Source organism: Anabrus simplex, chromosome 11 (genome assembly GCF_040414725.1).
Source record: "Anabrus simplex isolate iqAnaSimp1 chromosome 11, ASM4041472v1, whole genome shotgun sequence".
NCBI classification, from domain to species: Eukaryota; Metazoa; Arthropoda; class Insecta; order Orthoptera; family Tettigoniidae; genus Anabrus; species Anabrus simplex.
The window spans coordinates 35398332-35416902 of record NC_090275.1 but is presented as its reverse complement, the minus strand read 5'-3'; the positions used below and the strand labels follow the sequence as shown (position 1 = coordinate 35416902).

General features: G+C 41.1%; 1 protein-coding gene across 4 annotated transcripts in view; it reads left to right on the top strand.

Annotated features, from left to right (window-relative positions):
- Window positions 1-18571, top strand: part of LOC136883357 (echinoderm microtubule-associated protein-like 2) — a 340211-nt gene that overhangs the window by 112000 nt on the left and 209640 nt on the right. For 2 of the 4 annotated variants that reach the window (XM_067155612.2, XM_067155611.2), the window contains exon 1: window positions 18055-18193. The exons of the other annotated variants lie outside the window; for them this stretch is intronic. The gene's annotated coding sequence lies outside the window, so the exon portion shown is untranslated. Of the gene's footprint in view, window positions 1-18054; window positions 18194-18571 lie in introns of those variants that run through there. 4 annotated transcript variants of the gene reach the window in all.

Below are 18571 nucleotides of genomic sequence, written 5' to 3'. Positions count from 1 at the left end.
TTTATTTTTTTATTTTTTAATTTTTTATTTTTTTATTTTTTTATATTTTATTTTTTTATTTTATTTTTTTTATTTTTTAATTTTTAATTTTTTATTTTTTTATATTTTATTTTTTATTTTTATTTTTTTTATTTTTTTTATTTTTTATTTTTTTTATTTTTTTATTTTTATTTTTTTATTTTTTTTTTTTTTTATTTTTATTATTTTATTTTTTTATTTTTTTTAATTTTATTTATATATTTTTTATTTTATAGGAAGGGGCGTCTAGAAAAAACTGCTATGCGATATATTTCAGCTTAGAACTCTGACCAGAGAAGTTTTTTTAAACTGGTAGGTTCTTCAGTCTACCGAAAAATAGAATAACATGTTTCTTTCTTGACATAACATAATCAGATTCCTTCGAGTCGCACTCAAATACAAACTAGTAAATGTACCCGTGCTTCGGTACGGTATTCTACATTGTACACGGATATCGAAGTAAATTGCTTTACACGCAGTAAATAAGACTTTTTTTTAATTGCATGTCTCTTACCGTTATCCAAGAAAAAGCATGGGGATATCCCCATACGTTGTTTCCAATGTAAAGTGCGAGTTTCGGACTTGTGATGATAACGTCAGGCTCACTTGTGTACTGCCATTCACAATCGACTTAAGAAGTTTTCATTATAATGGCAGACCCCTTGCCTACTGCGCGGTCACAATCAATTTGTAGAGTTTTCGTTACAATGGCAGGCCCTTTCCTACTTCCAGACACATTACAGTTGAGGCGTTTTTATTATAATTGCAGGCACCTTCCCTGCTGCCAGTCAAAATTGACTTATGCTGTTGTCATTATAATGAAAGACCCCTTTTTCTAATGCCAGTCAGCTTACTGCCAGAAACACTCGAATTGGTGAGTTTCGATTATAATAGCAGGCCACTTTGCCTAAAGCCAGTCACATTTTAGATGGGTAAATTTGTTTATAATGGCGTGCACCCTTGCCTGCTACCAGACACAATCGGGTAGGGAAGTTTCGAACAAAATTGCATGCTCCCTTGCCTTCTGCCAGTCAGATCGAAAAGGGAATCGCTCATTGCAATAGTAGGTTCTTCGTACTAATGCTGGTTATACAGGAGTTGAAGAAGGACCCCATTTCTACGGACAGTCAAAGTCTATGTGGAGAGTATTGATTGCAATAGCAGACGCCTTCCTACTGACACACTATCGATTTGTAAAGTATTAATTATAACTGCAGACACCGCGTTTCTAGATCGCTATAAATCGACTTCAGTGAATATATATAGATCGACGTACGAAATTACATGTACGTTTATAATATTGCAGATCTTTATTTACATATTAACTGCTGATAATCATTACGTCATATCGACAAACGGGGTGCACCGTAAGACTCCTCTTTTAGCGGTATAAATGGTTGATCCTATGACATTTTCTCGCATTTCGTCTACTTATGGGATAGATTGAGTTAGTAACGTTCAATAGAGCGGAATTTGGGTACAGTTTTCGAACAGTGCATTACTTTTCGGATACATAAGTGACAGTGGAAACATAGAATTTGTCTCACATGACCACTGGGTGGGCCAATGTTCGTGCCGAATTTGATGATTATATTTTTACAATAAGTGTGTCAAACTACGAATTATACGTATAGAAAGTACAAAATTTACGTACAATTGAGAAATACAACCAAATCTAACTTATAAGGGATAGAGATACGACAAAAGTCACAAAACCAATGTTTTGGAACTCGTCATTCTGAGTTCGATTGTGCCGTCCGTTTTGTGTTACGACTTACCGTTTAGCCACCAAATACCTCGAAACTAATGTTTGCAGCGTTATTACAATTTCTTCCATATTTCGATATTTTTAGGGGGCAAAAAAGGAAAAATTAAACATCTTGGATTTTTTTTACGGCTGTTACAGGCTAAGAGCTATAATTTTGCCAAATTTCAGTTTTCTAGCTCGTCTGGTGGGTTGTGCCGTCATCCTTATTTGGGAGTGGACGTTAAAAATTAGGACTGTCCGGAAACTTTTAAGCACATGAAACCTATAGGTTATCGTTTTGATAAATATATACAACTGCGTTCTTATGCTCAGCCCCAAATTTGAAACCGCCAGCGTGGCTCCCTCAGGGAATTTTGAGAATTTTCGATTTTTCTATGGATCCTGAAGTCATCAGCTTCTCTGGTACCAAGTTTTAAGTGTCTAAGATTCCTGGAAGTGCCTCATTAATTCACGTCTATTTTCATTTTTATACCTTAATTTATATATGTGTATATACGGTATACTGTATATAGATCGCTCCAAACCGACTTCCATTGATTGCCACAGTATTATTTTTTCCAGATAGTAGGTAATAATTGTACCAATTCTAGTTGATAGCTATGCCGGGAAATACAAAGGTCTATAATCTCGGTCACTTTCTACATTTCCTTTCCTTCACCCTTCTCTCCCCCCTGGTGATTGGGGCTCAACTTTGACTGAAACGACACCATTTGAAATTATTTGTTATATTTTTATATTATATTTTATTTTTATATTTTTAATATTATTTTATATTTTACCTCGACCCCTCGAGTTCTCACGATATAAAAATAAATGAAAAAAAGGAAATAAAAACACTCCTGTATTATAATGAAACTTTGTATCAAAATTTTAAAGCAATCGGTGAAGAACTTTCAGAGAGTAAAGTTTTTGAACAACCGAACATTTACATTTTTATTTATATAGATGTATAAATATTTCTTTTCAGTACTTATGAACTTAAAAATCTGGAACTTTTCTTGCCTTCACCCAAGCAGAGCTGTAAAACCACTATTAGCCGAAGCGGTTCGGCTTAGTGTATTTCACTTTTTACTCTTCATAGTATATTTTGATTGTTTAGGTTGCTCCTAGATATCATGGTACACACATCCATTTTATCGTATGTCTTCAGAACTTAATTGCAGCACAGGGTAGCAATCCTTGTAGTAGTTCATTAAACCACAGCGAGAAATGAAAACAGAGGAAGGCTGTCAAGTAGAGCAAATCACAGCACAGCCTCCTTGAGAAAAGTTACGTCACATAACATCCTGCCACCTGCAACACACTCCACATTCAATGAAGCGAGCTGCGGATATTGCTGCATGGTGCTCCCCCCACCGATTAGTTTCGACATGACTTCTCGTGTGGAAGCCGTGAAGGAACTTCCCATGCTTTTCTATTATTGTAGTAGTAGTAGTAGTAGTGGTGGTGGTGGTGGTAGTTAATTTTGCCTCGTAATTGCCACTGCATTGCACACAAACTAATTGATTTATCGACATTTAATGATGACTATTTATTTATTTATTTATTTATTTATTTCCGTCTGTGGGTGGGGGACTCACGGTATCCTCTGCCTGTCGTAAGAGACTACTAAAGAGATGATTGAATTAGAATGGTGGACCTACTTGTGATTAGTACCATCACGCGGGGAACACCATTGGTCGCCTTTACTTGCGAGTAGTACCACTATGTTAGGTACACAATTGGTTCGTGCTTAGTAGCAACAGAGAGAGTGGTTCACTGTGGGTTTCCAGCACCTGTGATTAGTACCACTATATGAGGAACACCACGGGAATACCGCCGCCCGTGATTATGTGAGAAACACTATAGGTTTGCGTTACCTGTGCGATGTACATATTTGTGAGTAGTACCATAATGTGTGGAACACCGTGAGTCTTCGCTACTTTTGATTAGTACCACAACATGAGAAATGCCATGGTTCTACTTCACCAGCGATTAAGTACCATTATGAGGGGCCGTTGACCTGGATTATGGAGCTCTTTAGACAAGCATCATCAATTCAGGATTGTGCTTTGGAAGCAGTCCCTTGGTCAGTATTTACCATTGTTTCAGTATAGTTTCTGGAAAGTCGGATCCACTGATTGTTTTAAGTTCATAATGATTGTTCATCGTCGTCTTTTCCAATTCTAGTTAGTGGATCTATTTTTGAATTATTTTTAATTTTCAGTATTGGGAGTTGGGTCCGCTGATTATTTAAATTCGTATTCATCCATTCATTCTTAGTCACGTTTTGAATTCTGGTCAGTGGATGAATTTTGTACTTTTAAATTGTCATTACATTTCGTCTCATTTCGAACCATAAGGGGCCGATGACGTAGATGTTAGGCCCCTTCAACTTCAGATTGTTACAGTAGATTTTCATTAGCTCGCTGTGTCGACCACTTTGCACCAGTTGTCCATTCCTCATCTCGAAAAGTCCCAGAATTTACGATGCTTGTTCTGCAAAGGCCTCTTTTGTGCGCGTTATCAGGTCGTAGGACTATTCTTCAAGATCCTTCTTGCTATTAACGTACCAGGGGATTTCTTTTTTTTTCTTTTGAGTCGAAATTGTTAAAAATGCATTTTGTCCATCGAGAGTCGTCCATCCGTCGTAAGTAACAATAGAAGCGAGCCCTGCGTTTGCTCACTGTGTCCGTGATCTTTTCTATCTTAGAGTAGATTTCTTGTTTGGATTTTGCCATTATTATTATTATTATTATTATTATTATTATTATTATTATTATTATTATTATTATTATTATGCTATTTGTTTTACGTCGCACCCACACAGACAGGTCTTATGGCGACGATGGGATAGGAAAGGCCTAGGAAGTGGAAGGAAGCGGCCGTGGCCTTAATTAAGGTACAGCCCCAGCATTTGCCTGGTGTGAAAATGGGAAACCACAGAAAACAATCTTCAGGGCTGCCGACAGTGGGGTTCGAACCCACTATCTTCCGAGTACTGGATACTGGCCGCACTTAAGCGACTGCAGCTATCGATCTCGGTATTTATTATAATATTATTATTATTATTATTATTATTATTATTATGCAAGTTTTTCCGACTCATTGGCTGAATGGTCTGTTAAGGCCTTCGGTTCGGAGGGTCCCGGGTTCGATTCCCGACCGGGTCGGGGATTTTAATCGCGTCTGATTAATTATTCTTGCTTGGGGACTGAGTATGTCCTTTATTCTGGTGTCAAAACTCCATGTCATGCCAATAATGTGTGTCGATTATTACCTCTCTACTTCCAATATTCCGTAAAGTATTGCCTCGTCAAATGTTAACGATTTTATTATTATTATTATTATTATTATTATTATTATTATTATTATTATTATTATTATTATTATTATTATTATTTGCAAGTTGCTTTTCGTCGCACCGACACAGGTCTTTATGGCGACGATGGGACAGGAAGGAGCTAGGAGTGGGAAGGAAGCAGCCATGACCTTAATTAGGTACAGCCCCAGCATTTGCCTGGTGTGAAAATGGGAAACCACGGAAAACCATCTTCAGGGCTGCCGACAGTGGGGTTCGAACCCACTATCTCCCGAATACTGGATACTGGCCGCAATTAAACGACTGCAGCTATCGAGTTCGGTTTAACAAACTTCCATGTCACCCTGTACTTAACAGCTTTCTTACGTGCACCCATGGGCGCCCGCAAGGGGGGGGGGGGGGGAAGGGAGGCAGGGGGCAAGGGGGGCGCTTGCCACCCCCCTGGAATTCTAAAAAGGTTGATGTTCAATTGTTTAATATCATACCAGATTATTTCATAAACGGAACTTACTGACAGTCATCTAGCATCTGTTATAACCGGAAATTTCTGTAAACAATTTAATGTTGCTGACATTATATTGGTTTTTATATTCAAGAAAATTGTTAATGTGCCCCCCCCCCCTGGAAAAGATCCTGCGGGCGCCCATGCGTGCACCTAACAGTTTTATCTTTCTTTTTTTTTCTTTATTTCTTTATTATATCTCATAGTTCGTTTTTCCTATTTGTCGTCAAGCATTCTACTGCGTGTAGGCACTCTGGTTTGACCACCGTGTTGCAGTGCCTGATTTTTGCATTGATGCTAGCAAATTTCATTTTAAATTTAAAAATAAGAGGAAAAGCTGCCTTGGTTGCCTATACCTGAATCTGGCACTGCCTGCAAGCCTTCTATAGTAGTCTGGGCAGGCCAAAATTCCGACTGGGCTGTTGCGCCGTGAGTTTGTTTTGTTGTTAGTTCGATATCCTCGGTCACAGCTTGTGCAATTTAAAGTGCATTGTTCTCATAATTTTTTAACCCTCCTTATCAAATGACTGACACCTACTCTTCCGTCTTCTATGATGTCACTGTGCTACATTATTCCGGTTAGCGGACTGAGACTTGGAGATGATAATGGCTTTATCCTTGACAGAGATTACTTAGACAGCATCCTTACCGGTAAACACTGAGGGATCACGTCACTTCCGCTCAAGGACGAGGAATACAGTTTAATAGTGGTGTAATCGACTCGCATCTTCAGCTTTTGGTCCTGAATATTTAACAACTTTTAACAATATTTAAATCGTGGGCACAGTGCTTTTCAACAACTAGCCATATTGGTCTCTGCCTTAAGAGTTCGCTTTGATCTGCCTGGCGGAACAGTCCTGATAAGCCTACTCTCTAGCAATGCGATGGCTAGATTACTATTACGCAGCCTCCGGGATATTATTAGTATTATTCACCGAGCGAGTTGGCCGTGCGGTTTAGGGGCGCGCAGCTGTGAGCTTGCATCCGGGAGATAGTGGGTTCGAACCCCACTATCGGCAGCCCTGAAGATGGTATTCCAGGCTTTCCCATTTTCAAACCAGGCAAATGCTGTACCTTAATTAAGGCCACGGCCGCTTCGTTCTCACTTGTAGCCCTTTCCTATCCCATCGTCCTCGTTGACTGAATGGTCAGCGTACTGGCCTTCGGTTGAGAGGGTCCCGAGTTCGATTCCCGCCCGGGTCGGGGATTTTAACCTTCATTGGTTAATTCCAGTGACCCGGGGGCTAGGTGTTTGTCCTGTCCCCCAACTCGATAAAACGCTATCCTCCACCACAAAAACACGCAGTTACCTACATATGGCAGATGCCGCCCACCCTCATCGGAGGGGCCTTACTAGGACTGCACTCGGCTAGAAATAGCCACACGAAATTATTATTATTATTATTATTATTATTATTATTGTACCGGTGGTACACCTCCACGCCGCTAATTCAAACTTTGCGCTAGTTGAAACTCCTCTACTGGAGGAAGTCTGAACTTTATCTACTGTGTTAATTCTCAAGTTTTTCAGAAGATGTCACTACTTGTAAATTTTGAAGTTTCTGAACTGGGTCGTTTTCGATGTATTTTTGCTTTGCCTGTAGTAAGAAGTGGGGACATTCTCTTCCAGATGGCACTACTGGAGGACTACAATTATGCACCCTAGTGCGAAGTGAAAGAACTGTGTTTTTGGAGAAATTTTGAATTCATAAGTTTGTTCTTTGTTAAATTTCTTTCAGTTATTGTTTAAGTTGGCAATATTAACCCTTTCTTTCCGCCAGTTTTGAATTCGACCAATAAGGAATTTCTGTAATTAATTTTCCACCAATAATGTGTTTCTTCTTCATGTAGTGTAGGGGTTTTCGTTGTTAGCCAATAAAATGATTGTGGGCGGGTGTTCTCATTCCTGAAACGCCTCGAACTTTCCACGAGGGTATATAAACTGCTGATTGTCGGGTCTCCGCGCCACTTCAGTAACATCTATCAGTGTGTAAAGTACGTAGCAGGGGGCGGGAAGCGCCTCTTTCTTCGGGCAGCAGTTCAACCACCAGGTAATGGCCGTTTAATAACTTCTTTTCTTGCTAGCTCAGCAGTTTAACTCTCGGGGCAGGTCCGAAGCCTTTCTACCATGTAACGTTCCCCTAAAATGTAAAGACACTTGGTATCTATTCTATCTTTTTAAACTACATATTGGGATAGAGAGTGCTTAACCCTCTCGAGCTCCCACTCATATTGCATTGAGGTGAACTTATTTTCACAACCGTTTCTTCCTTAACGTAATGTAAATTGTCTCCTTCTATAAGTCACCTCTTTAGTATGGGTTTAGCCCTTGCAGTAACGGCCTAGTGCCAAGTAGGTTTTATATAAAGTGTATTAGGAGTGCAAGAACGCCTCCTCTCAAGTTGGTATTTTAGAGGCCATGTAATTGACCTGTTTCTTTACTGAATAGGCCTCAGTAGGTTGGGTATTTTTACCCCTGTGTTATTTGTGTTTGGAGGTCAACTTGAATGTGGAGTTTGGTGTGGCCTTTGATAGGCTTGAACTTAAGAGCGAGTCGCTTTCTTAAATTTCGTTTTCTGCGCGCCTCGAGGAGGCTTTACTGTGTAATTGGGAGCAAGTGCTCCTGGGCATGATTGGGGTCTTCTGCCCCTTTGTTGAATCTTGTATATAGTAAAGTTGGGCTCATTGCTCAAGAATTAGGTGTCTGGCTCTCGGAGCCCAAATCCTGTAACACTGTAATTGTACATTTTCGAATTGTTACTAGGCTACTAGGTACCTGTTATATTTGTTTTTTCTTGATCTTAAAAAGAAAATATAACCTTGTTAACTTTTATCTTAACTTTAATTTCGTATTTTGAGACCTGTTCACCCCCGCACCTTCTTTCACCTCTGCTGATCCACCAAACCACGGTAACAATTATTATTATTATTATTATTATTATTATTATTATTATTATTATTATTATTATTATACATATTCATTATAAACCGTTATGCCTTTGAGCGTTCAGTCTGCAAGCCTCTGTGAATTTACCAAACGTCGCCATATTCCTCTATTTGTAACTAGTTCTGCGACCTAGTTTAGTTCTATACCTCTTATATTTAAATCGTTAGAAACTGAGTCTAACCATTGTCGTCTTGGTCTCACTCTACTTCTCTTACCCTCCATGGCAGAGTCCATTGTTATCCTAGGTAATATATCCTCCATTCGTCTCACATGACTCCACCACCGAAGCCGGTTTATGCGTACAGCTTCATCCATAGAGTTCATTCCTAACTTAGCCTTTATCACCTCATTCAGAGTACGCTCCTGCCATTGTTCCCACCTGTTTGTACCACATTTTCGCTACTTTCATGTCTGTTACTTCTAACTCCTATAAAGCAAAGTTGTTATGAAAAGAGACCGATGTAAATGGTAGTCTTGTTCGGGAGTTGACTTCCTTCTTACAGAATACTCTTGATAGCAACTGCAAGCTCAATGCATTAGCTTTACTTGATTCAGGCTCACTACCTGTTCCAGCTTTGTATCCCCAGTCTGACATTCATTTCTCTTGGATTTCTTACTTGCTGATATCCATTTAGTATTTTAAAGGCAAATTTTCATACCATACTCATCGCACCTATTTTCAAGTTCCAAAATATTAGACTGCAGGTTTTTCGGCACAACGTGCCATATATATCAAGTCATCAACATAGGCCAGACTTCTTACTACATTTCCAGCTAACTGAATCCCTCCCTGCCACTTTTATACCTTTCAACAGATGATCCATGTAAACTACAAACAGCAAAGGTGAAAGATTACAGTCTTGTTTAACCCTTTTAACTTCCTTGAGTAAAGAAATTATTATTATTATTATTATTATTATTATTATTATTATTATTATTATTATTATTATTGAGATTTAGATTGACAGTGCTGAAAAAGACTGGTTTTAAACCAGAAAGCCTATCGTGCAGAAAAACTGAAAAGCTTTCAAAATAATTGAAACTCTTATTGCGTAATCCAACGTAATGCCGCGTAATTGCTTACAGCAAGATATCGTGATCAGTTGAGCTGGATACACAGTAGGGTATATTAACTACAGTTACAGAGAAATGGAACGGGAACCAATTTCCTTTTAACCAACCAGATGTTATTAATGGGCTGATGTTTTCAGCTGAGGATAGTAGCGAATAGACACGCGACCATCTCCATTGTAGCCAACATGACAGCTGGTAGTTCAATGTAAGTGTGGTTACATCATTGTGGCGGGCACTTTGGATCGATACATGGCAGTGAGGATGCTGCTATAAGAGGAGGAGGAGGAGGAGGAGGAGGAGGAGGAGGAGGAACTACAGCCATTTAAATGTTCACCTTTTGTTGAGAGGTAATGGCTAGGCGAGTGTGGAAAGAAATAGCAAACTGTTTCGCTCTTTTGGTATGATCCATTATAGAGCTGCCAGAGAACGGTTCCCTTTATATAATAACAGCCGTTGTACACCCATTATTGACGGGTTAGTTTTCGTAAGTCCAACACTACAGTAGTGTCAGCTAATGGACATGACTGCCAGTACATAAAAATTGTGCACAGCTCAACTTAAAACAATAGCCGATCAGTGTAATGTCTAGACCTCGCAGTTTAGGCAAAACCCTATTTTGTTCCTGCAGAGATAACCTAAAATGAAATATAATAATAATAATAATAATAATAATAATAATAATAATAATAATAATAATAATAATAATATTTTTACGCCCCGCCGGGCTGAGTGGCTCAGACGGCTGAGGCGCTGGCCTTCTGACCCCAACTTGGCAGGTTCAATCCTGGCTCAGTCCGGTGGTATTTGAAGGTGCTCAAATACGTCAGCCTCGTGTCGCTAGATTTACTGGCACGTAAAAGAACTAAATTCCGGCGCCTCGGCGTCTCCGAAGACCTTAAAATAGTAGTTAGTGGGACGTAAAGCAAATAACATTATTATTGTTTTTACGCCCCACTAACTGTTTTTGACTGTTTTTCGGAAAGGTGGTGGTGATTATTGTTTTAAGAGGAAGTACAACTAGGCAACCATCCTCTATGTAACACTAATCAGAGAGAAAAAATTGAAGGCATCCGACACTTAGAAAAATCGGCCAAAGAAAGACAAGGGCCGTGAAGGGCGTTAAAATGGAAGACTCCCTAGGCCTCGAGTACTCTAATGCCGCCGGGGTCTGAAAAGAACAAGATTGACCAAGGGAGATCGGATAAGGTAGGGTGGAGCCAATGCCAGGACTCAGCTGAGGGGCCCGTGGTCGCCAACCCACGCTCCCAAGTTATGAGCCCCTGGGGCCTCTTTTAGTTGCCTCTCACGACAGGCAGGGGATACTGTGAGTGTTATTCTACCGCCCCCACCCACAACGGCAACGTTCTTCGGAAACGTCGGGGTGGCGGATTTTAGTCGCCTAGGAGTTCATTTACATGCTAGTAAATCTACAGAGACGATGCTGACGTACACTAGTGTCCAAAAGTTAAGCGTAATCACTAAATGAGGCCATATCGTCTGATAGGAATGTCGACGGATTGCTGACCAAACGGAAGCTGAATCTCACATCATAGGTCAAACAACTTGTCCAAAAAAAAACAGTGTCAGAAAGGTTCTGATAGCTAAGGTACACCTTTGACAACAACTAACAGAACTTGGCAATGTCTTCCACAACAAAATGTGCTGTTAATAGGGTGTATGGTTACCCCTAACGGCCACACATGCTTCGCAGCGACGTGGGATGCTCTGTATTAAATGGTCCAAGAACTCTTGTGGCAGTCGATCCCATTCCTCCGAAAGGGCAATGCGGAGGTCTTGGAGGGTCCTTGGTGGAGGCTGACGGGATGCAGTTCGCCTCTCCAATGCATCCTGGGCATGTTCTATAGAATTCAGAGCCGCAGACCTCGCTGACCGGTTCATGCGATGAATGTCTTCCCCAGCCAGAAATATATCCACCAGAGCAGCGCGGTGCGGTCGGGCATTATCGTCCATTAAGAGGAAGTCTGGACCAGTCGCATCTCTCAAGAGTCAAACATGTGGTCTCAGTACCTCATCCCTGTATCTCCGAGCGTTAAGTGTTCCTCGAACCACCCATGAGGATGCGCAGGTCCGTACGGTCATTCAACATGATGCCGCCCCACACCATGACGCCACCACTACCATATTGATCCCGTTCTACGATATTCCTGTGGTTGTATCGGCTACCCGGTTCTCTCCAGATTAATGTGCGACGGGAATCGTTCTGCAAACTGAAGCGGGATTCATCTGTGAAGAGCACATGCCTCCATTCATTCATGGTCCAGTTTCGATGTTGACGGCTCCACAGTAAACGGGCCCGTCTCTGTGCTGGACGTCGGGAAAACAGCCCTGCTGTTCTGAGCCTCCGGTACACAGTTTGCCGGGAAACGGCAACCCCTGAGACGGCTGCAAGCTCCGCCAACAATTGTCTTGGAAGTGCACTCCGATTTCGTCGGGCGGTTAAGGCCAGATATCGGTCCTGCTGTGGGGTGTTACCCTTGGTCGACCTGGTACTGGCCTACGACTAACATCTCCTGTGTCTCGAAATCGTCTCCAAAGCCTGGAAATGACACTTTGTGGCACATTCAAGGATACGGCGACTTCGGTCTGTGTCTGGCCTGCTTCCAGGCGGCCGAGTATTCTACCCTGCGAAACGGGGTCCAAATGGCGTCGTTGTGCCACTATGTTGTCACGTTCACTACGAGGCTACACTCCGCACACTATAACAGGGCAAACACGACTGAGGGAATATGGGGCGCAGGCAATGGCTGTGTTTACCTTGCGGTTACGCCTCTAGTCAAAACAGGGAACACTCCTTTCCTGTACAGAGCGAACATTTAAGATTAGTAGGTGCGATTTGCGGTCTAGTTCCTGTTGTCCTGCTTACTCGTAACTCATGCTTAACATTTGGACACTAGTGTATTAGAGCACCTTCAAACACCAACGGAGTGAGCCAGGATAAAACCTGTCAAGTTGGGGTCAGAAGTCTAACGCCTCAACCGTCTGAGCCACTTAGCCCTACTAAAATGAAGTTGCACTTACACGTTTCAGGTAATTATAAGGTTAAAAATGGTGGTGCCTAAATCGACGTCAGAACCTATATTTGCCTATATTAGTATAATTCCTACTTATTATCCCTAAATTGATAAAAGGTGCTTTTAAGTCATTCCGAGAAACTAAATAACACCTACACTTGCTCGATGATCGTCTTTTTTCTGCTACAAATAACATTATACACTTCAGTATCAGCTTTTGCCGACGCACCTGATTGCTGCATATCAACGGCACACTCAAGAAGAATTTTAACAACAAGCGTTACTATATCGTTCTCATGTGTGTGAATTTAAGTATTTTCGTCAATAGGATTTGAATGTTTGTACTTGGAACAATCTGGACATCCTCGCTATTTTGATTGACGTGTTCGACAACCGATTTATTTTATTGTGTTTGTTCTGTCCTTGTCCTTTTTAAAGCCTTTTCTTGAATATCTTACGGCTGATTATGTCTACAAGTTAGACGAAACATGTCCCGTATTATTTAATAATGTTGTTTAAATAAATAAACAATAAAACATATGGTATTGTAAAGGTGGAATATTAACTTAACCTTAAAGTATACGCACGACAATACGAACTTTACGATGAAATTTATTTTATGTAATAATCAATAACACCTTTGTATTTGCTTACTCGTTTTCAGTATCTTGAACAGTATATTCTTGAATTACTTTACAAACAATATCTTAAAAGTGGAAAGCTGTAAACTACTCCGGGAAGGTCCTTAAACTTGCGCGGTTTGGTTCACGTAGCTATCAGCTTGCATTCGGGAGATAGTGGGTTCGAACTCTACTGTCAGCAGCCATAAAGTTCCTAAATTTCCCATGCTACCTTAATTTTTTTTTTTTTTTTTTTTTTTTGCTAGTTGCTTTACGTCGTACCGACACAGATAGGTCTTATGGTGACGATGGGACAGGATATGGCTAGAAGTGGGAAGGAAGCGGCCGTGGCCTTAGTTAAGGTACAGACCCAGCATTTGCCTGGTGTGAAAATGGGAAACCACGGAAAACCGTTTTCAGGGCTGTCAATAGTGGGATTCGAACCTACTATCTCCCGAATACTGGATACTGGCCGCACTTAAGCGACTGCAGCTATCGAGCTCAGTGGTACCTTAATTAAAGCCATAGTCGCTTCCTTCTCACTCCTAGCCCTTTCCTTTCCCAGAGTCGCCATATGACCTATCTGTGTCGGTGCAACGTAAAGCAGTTTGTAAATTGGAAGTCCTTAGGAACCTTCTGCAGTAAACACGCCCGTAGAATGCGAGTCACGAGGCAGGAGGCAGTGTCCATTGACCTGCCGGAAATAAAACTCGACATTTCATTCTGTGAAAACATGTCATTGTTTCAGTTTGTTCAGTGCGTGCATTGTGCCGAAAGTGTCTGCTTCCAAGTCGTCTTTAATTAAACAGCGGTTACAGGAGTTTCCCCTTGTCAGAGCAGGTGATTGAAATATGATTCATAGGCCTATTTCTCCCCTAAGAGATACTATCAATTGAGCAAGATTAAAATGGTACTTTATTTGACGCCTATTAAAATACGTAAACTTGTACCTGCCTAAAATATATTTTTAGAACCTATTATATTTTAGAGCCTAAAACCAAACCAAACCCCATGGCACTACAGCCCTTGAAGGGCCTTGGCCTACCAAGCGACCGCTGCTCAGCCCGAAGGCCTGCAGATTACGAGGTGTCGTGTGGTCAGCACAACGAATCCTCTCGGTCGTTATGCTTGGCTTTCTAGACCGGGGCCGCTATCTCACCGTCAGATAGCTCCTCAATTCTAATCACGTAGGCTGAGTGGACCTCGAACCAGCCCTCAGGTCCAGGTAAAAATCCCTGACCTGGCCGGGAATCGAACCCGGGGCCTCCGGGTGAGAGGCAGGCACGCTACCCCTACACCACGGGGCCGGCTATTTTAGAGCTTACTAGCTGGTATACCCGTGCTTTGCTACGGAATACTAGATGGAGTCGTGTTCGCGTTGTGAATAAGATGTTATTAAATTGCTTAATAACATAGGCATCCAAAGATTAAATTTTAAGCGCCTTCCACCAAACTATCATTTCGTCCAGCGTGAATAAAATTATTTATAGCCTAGACTCCCGTGCCTTAATCCCTGTCATTACAAACCAATTTTCATTAACCGGGCTGAGCGGCTCAGACGGTTGAGGCGCTAGCCTTCTGACCCCAACTTGGCAGGTTTGATCCTGGCTCAGTCCGGCGGTATTTAAGGTGCTCAAATACGTCAGCCTCGTGTCGGTAGATTTACTAACTTTTAAAAGAACTCCTGCGGGAATAAATTCCGGCACCTCGGCGTTTCAGAAAAAGTAGTTGGTGGGATGTGAAGCCAATAACATTGTTATTAATTTCGTTAAATTTTGTTCACTTATTTTCTCGTGGTTCGGCGTTGGTACGGACTGGCAACAAAAATCAAACGTCATGCATATTTCTGTTATCATAGCCGGTACAGTAACAATGTATGACATGCATGATCATAAATTTATTTCTATATAACTTATGTAGTGTTAATCGATAGGACAACAAATACAAATAACATAGATATTTGATAATTATTTATTTGCTATTTGCTTTACGTCGTACCGACACAGACAGGTCTTATGGCGACGATGGGACAGGAAGGACCTAGGAATGGAAAGGAAGCGGCCATGGCCTTAAGGTACAGCCCCAGCATTTGCCTAGTGTGAAAATAGGAAAGCACGGAAAACCATCTTCAGGGCTGCCGACATTGGGGTTCGAACCCACTATCTCCCTGATGCGAGCTCACAGCTGAGCGCCCCCAACTGCACGGCCAACTCGCCCGGTGAATTCAATTTTAGTCCTTCCCCTAAACTACCGTTTCATTCTGCGCGAATAACATCATTTGTAGTCTAGATTGCAGTGCCTCATTCTCAGACTTTACATACCGATTATCATTAAATTCTCTTCAGCCATTTTGTCGTGATGCACGGACGGACGATAGACAGATGGAGGACAACTAAAAAGTGCATTTCCTTTTGAATGTGGACACGACTGATACAGAAATAGAATTATTTTCAAATTCTGAGCAATGTACCGACAAAACTCTTACTTTATATATTATATACTAGCTGTTGTAGACCCATTATTGATGTATTAGTTTTCGTAAGTGCAACAGTAGTGTCATCTAGCGGACATGAGTGCCAGTATAAAAAATAGAATAGAGCACACCTCAACTTAAAACAGTAGTCGATCATTGTTGATTAACTTGTGCCCCATGCGTGGAAATACATTTTGAGGCGCTGGGAGAGTTCGCTTCGCGGTTTGAAACACGTAGCTGTATTCGGGAGCTGGTGGTATCGAACTCTGTTCACGGCAGCCCGTGAAGATCGTTTTCCGTGGCTTCCCATTTTTACAGCAGGCAAATTCTGGGGCTGTACCTTAATTGAGGCCACGCTTGGTGCCATCTCAATCCTGTCACTAGAGCTTGGAAGTTCACCCATTTATTTTGGCTGAAATAGGTTGGCAAAATAAGCACTTACAATTTAGGAAGTAGGCAGTAATCAAAATAGGCTTTTAAAAATAACCAAAATAAGCACTAACATAATAAATGGTTTAATGTAAGCCACTTCAGTTATTTACGCAACTAGCACGGTTTTTTGATACGAGTAACGTAAAATTATCACTTTAGTGGCTGTTGCGTACAATAATTTACCTATTTCATACTGTAGTAAATTTACTTATTTTAATTTAACTTTTAGGTAGTAATAGGTTAGGTTAGAATGCAAACTAATTAGGTTATTATGAAGTATCCACTAGTCCGCTCGTCTGTAATGTAGTAAGAGTAACATAAATTCCAGGGGTTTGGTATACGGTACTCCTAATGTTTATGCAAATCTCATAGCACAACCGTAGTGCATTATAGACTATATTTGTTACTCGCTTCAGTAAGTTTGCATTCTAACCTATTACTGCCTAAAAATCCGGGCTCTAGTTATAATTGTGGTTCGTCGCGACGCAAATCGTACATATTTGATCCATGCATTGATGTTTACCTGTTTTGCTGTTCGTGTCTTGCTATGAGACATGCAAGAGGTGTGTACATGGGATTATGTTGTAATCTTCTTTTTCTTGTCGTTCTTCTTTTTCTACCGCGTTTCCCAAACCTGTGTGGTCGTGGGTGCGAACTGCGTCGCACATGTGGATTTGGCCATGTTTTACGGCCGGGTGCCCTTCCTGACTCCAACCGTATATGGAGGTATGCAATCATTATTGCGTGTTACTGTGGTTGTTAGTAATGTACTGCGTTGTCTGAATATGAAGAGGAAAGTGTTGCGACAATCACCAAGTCCCCGGGCCAGAAGAATTAATCGGAGGCGATTAAAATCCCCGACACGGTCGGGAATAGAACCCTGGACCCTCTGAACCCACGGCCTTAACGCTGCCATTCAGCCAAGAAGTAGAACGAAAAGAAAATCATGTGAGCCGACAATTTGATATTTCAAGGGAAAATATTATAATCTGAAACATCTAGAAGTAATAGGACTTCTTTTAAGGTCTGGAGGTTATTATTCCCAAATTATTTGAATCGTTCCGGATGAAATTGTCGCAGTGGTGCTGAAGAAATCATCCCAAGTTTTAGTCCATCACACATGTAAATGAAAATTTGTTTTATAATAATAATAATAATAATAATAATAATCTTAACATATATATATATCTTGATTATTTTTTGCTAGTCTTTGCACTGGGACAGGATTTGTCTCAAATTTTGAAAAGTAAAAGTGAAGTGCTGTGCCATCTTGTGGCTACTTGAGTAATAAGTTGCACAAAACGTTTATATTCGGGATTTGAAGTTTATTTAATGCAAACTGTTAGGTAGGCCGAATATTCTCGCGGTTTTAATATTTCATAAAACTGAAAAACCCTTAATATATTTTTATATATGTATTACCATTTGAGCTATGTTGGACGTAAATGACACCAAGACTCGCAATGCCCCTCTTGCACCATCCCTTCCCCCCATTTGCCTACGGGACTCTTTCACAGTATTGCCCGTAGTATAAGATCACGGCGCAGGAACAGGGACACTTGTTGGTCTGCTGTGCCGGGGACAAAGGATGACTACACGCTCTTGAACTGCAACCTAATATTCTTGTTTGGAACATGAATTCTGCGCCTTTTAGCTTTGGTTGAGGATTATTGCGTTTGTGGCAGTTGTCTGCAGGATAGCATTATGGGACTGCGGAAGGGCAGGATCTATGAGTAATATGAGTAACGACTAGAGCGCGCGTCACGACGCCTGGTTGTCATGACGACGCTCGGCGAAGTCGATGTTTTGCGAGCAGTCAGTAGCGCCCCCACTGTATGGCAGGCCAGTGTGATCTGATTCCATTGTCAGTCGAGTTGGACCGCCAGCGTGGGGCGGTGCGGTACATTCGGGCCACTAAGGACTCACATGTTCCTTGCGTGTGCGGTTAGTGCCGTCGTGTGAAAAGTGTGTGTCTGCGTTCACGAGTGATAACCCCGCAAGCTGTGCACATGGGTTGTGTTAAATGGTTTGTGTTATATTTGCCTACGAAATTAGTAACTTTAGAGTCCCTTTTTTTAAAATATTAAATGAAAACTAGATTTGATTAGATTTTGATTAGTATTTTATATTTTTAAAGATAGGCAATGTTAATGTGACTTAATTGTTGCTATGTGTCTCCTGCTGCTTTTGCCGGTTGACCGGAGAAAGGCAGTGGAGCGTAGCGTTTCAAATTGTACCGTAGCGGTCAATGGAATGAACGTACCACAGAGCAGGTTGTTGAAATTCCTCGGGGAATCCGTTTGTCAAGCCAGCAGTTAATTCTGCTCATTTAACTGCCATTTTGCTAGTGCTCTTAATTTAGTTGCAAGTCCATAAAAGTAAGAAAATGCTCTGCTTTAGACTC